The sequence below is a fragment of the Limulus polyphemus genome, unplaced genomic scaffold (assembly GCF_000517525.1).
Source record: "Limulus polyphemus unplaced genomic scaffold, Limulus_polyphemus-2.1.2 Scaffold1562, whole genome shotgun sequence".
Taxonomy (NCBI): domain Eukaryota; kingdom Metazoa; phylum Arthropoda; class Merostomata; order Xiphosura; family Limulidae; genus Limulus; species Limulus polyphemus.
In genome coordinates, this window is record NW_013667172.1 from 187,289 (window position 1) to 190,596 (window position 3,308).

Below are 3,308 nucleotides of genomic sequence, written 5' to 3' on the forward strand. Positions count from 1 at the left end.
AGTCATGTATTACAAAGTCATTGTTCAAAGTAAGTAAATCATGGATTACAAAATAATTGTTCAAAGTACGTCAGGTAGATATTAAAAATTCATTGTTCAGAAGAATTCAGTCATGTATTAAAAGGTAATTATTCAGGGTAAGTTGATCATGGATTATAAATAATTGTTCAAAGTACGTCAGTTGGATATTAAAAAGTCATTGTTCAGAGTAATTCAGTCATGTATTACAGAGTCATTGTTCAGAGTAAGTCATTCATGTATTACAAAGTCATTATTCAAAGTAAGTTAGTCATGTTTCACAAAGTGATTGTTCAGAGTAAGTCAGTAAGATATTACAAAGTCATTGTTCAGAGTAAGTCAATCATGTATTACAAAGTCATTGTCCAAAGTAATTCAGTCATGAATACAAAGTCATTGTTCAGAGTAAGTCAATCATGTATTACAAAGTGATTGTTCAGAGTAAGTCAGTCATATATTACAAAGTCATTATTCATAGTATGTTTGTCATGTATTGTAAAAGTCATTGTTCAGAGTAAGTTAGTCATAGATTACAAAACAATTATTCAGAGTACGTCAATAAGAGAATACAAAGTCATTGTTCAGAGTAAGTCAGTAAGATATTACATAGCCATTGTTCAGAGTAAGTCAAACATGTATTTCAAAATCATTGTTCAGAGTAATTCAATCATGGAATAGAAAGTGATTATACTGAGTATGTCTATAAGATATTATAAAGTCATTGTTTAGAGTAAGTGAATCATGTATTACAAATCATTGTTCAGCGTAAGTTAGTCATGTATTACAAAATCATTGTTCAGCGTAAGTCAGTCATGTATTAGAAAGGCATTGTTGTAAGTTAGTCATATATCACAAAGTCATTGTTCAGAGTAAGTTAGTCATATATCACAAAGTTATTGTTCAGAGTAAGTCTGTAAGATATTAAAAGTAACTGTTCAGAGTAAGTCAGTCATGTATTACAAAGTCATTGTTCATAGTATGTTAGTCATGTATTTTAAAAGTCATTGTTCAGTGTAAGTTAGTCATGGATTACAAAGTAATTATTCAGAGTACGTCAATATGATATTAAAAATTCATTGTTCAGAGTAATTCAGTCATGTATTACAAAGTCACTGTTCAGAGTAAGTCAGTCATGTATTACAAAGTTATTATTCAGAGTAAGTTAGTCATGTACTACAAAGCAATTGTTCAGAGTAATTCAGTCATATATCACAAAGTGATTGATCAGAGTAAGTCAGTATAATATTACAAAGTCATTTTTCAGAGTAAGTCAATCATGTTTTACAAAGTCATTGTTCAGAGTAAGTTAATCATGGATTACAAAGTAATTTTTCAGAGTAAGTCTGTAATGTATTAAAAGACATTATTCAAAGTAAGTCAGTCATGTATTATAACGTCCTTGTTCATAGTTTGTTAGTCTTGGATTGTAAAAGTCATTGTTCAGAGTAAGCTAGTCATGGATTACAAAGTAATTATTCTGAGTACGTCAATAACAGATTACAAAGTCATTCTCCATAGTAATTCAGTCATGTATTACAAAGTCACTGATCAGAGTAAGTTAGTGACGTATTACAAAGTCTTTGTTCAGAGTAAGTTAGTCATGTATTTCAAAGTCATTGTTCAGAGTAAATTAATCATGGATTACAAAGTAATTGTTCAGAGTACGTAAGTAAGATATTACAAAGTCATTGTTCAGAGTAAGTCAATCTTGTATTACAAAGCCATGATTCAGAGCAAGTCAGTCATGTATTACAAAGTAATTGTTCACAGTATGTTTGTCATGTATTGTAAAAGTCATTGTTCAGAGTAATTTAGTCATGGATTACAATGTAATTATTCAGAGTACGTCAATAAGAGATTACAAAGTCATTGTTCAGAGTAATTCAGTCATGTATTACAAAGTCACTGTTCAGAGTAAGTGAGTGATGTATTACAAAGTCATTGTTCATAGTATGTTTGTCATGTATTGTAAAAGTCATTGTTCAGAGTAAGTTAGTCATGGATTACAAAGTAATTATTCAGAGTACGTCAATAAGAGATTACAAAGTCAATGTTCAGAGTAATTCAGTCGTGTATCACAAAGTCACTGTTCAGAGTAAGCGAGTCATGTATTACAAAGTCATTGTTCATAGTATGTTTGTCATGTATTGTAAAAGTCTTTGTTCAGAGTAAGTTAGTCATGGATGAAAAAGTAATTATTCAGAGTAAGTTAGTTATGGATTACAAAGTAATTATTCAGAGTACGTCAATAAGAGATCACAAAGTCCTTGTTCAGAGTTATTCAGTCATGTTTTACAAACTCACTGTTCAGAGTAAGTTAATCATATATCACAAAGTCATTGTTCAGAGTAAGTTAGTCATATATCACAAAGTGATTGTTCAGAGTAAGTCTGTAATATATTAAACGTAATTGTTCAGAGTAAGTCTGTAATATATTAAACGTATTTTCAGAGTAAGTCAGTCTGTATTACAAAGTATTGTTCAGAGTAAGTTAGTCTTATACAAAGTGATTATTCAGAGTACGTCAATAAGAGATTACAAAGTCATTGTTCAGAGTAATTCAGTCATGTGTTACAAATTCACTGTTCAGAGTAAGTCTGTCATGTATTACAAAGTCATTGTTCAGAGTAATTCAGTCATGTATTACAAAGTCACTGTTCAGTTTAAGTCAGTCATGTATTACAAAGTCATTGTTCAGAGTAAGTCAGTAAGATATTACAAAGCAATTGTTCAGAGTAAGTTACTCATGTATTTCAAAGTCATTGTTCAGAGTAATTCAGTCATATATTACAAAGTCATATTTCATTGTACGTCAGTAAGATATTACAAAGTCATTGTTCAAAGTAAGTCAGTCATGTATTGCAAAGTCACTGTTCAGAGTAAGTCAGTAAGATATTACAAAGTCATTGTTCAGAGTAAGTCAATCATGTATTTTAAAGTCATTGTTCAGAGTAATTTAGTTACGGAATAGAAAGTGATTGTTCAGAATAATTCAGTCATGTATTACAAAGTCATTTTTCAGAGTAATTCGGTCATGTATTACAAAGTCGTTGTTCACTGACTGACGTACTTTTTGACTTACTCTGAACAATGAATTTGTAACAAATGACTGAATTACTCTGAAACAATGACTTTGTAATACATGACTGACTTACTCTGAACAATGACTTTGTAATTTCATGTATTACAAAGCAATTGTTCAGAGTAATTCTGTCATGTATTACAAATTCACTGTTTAGAGTAAGTCAGTCATGTATTACAAAGTTATTGTTTAGAGTAAGCTAGTCATG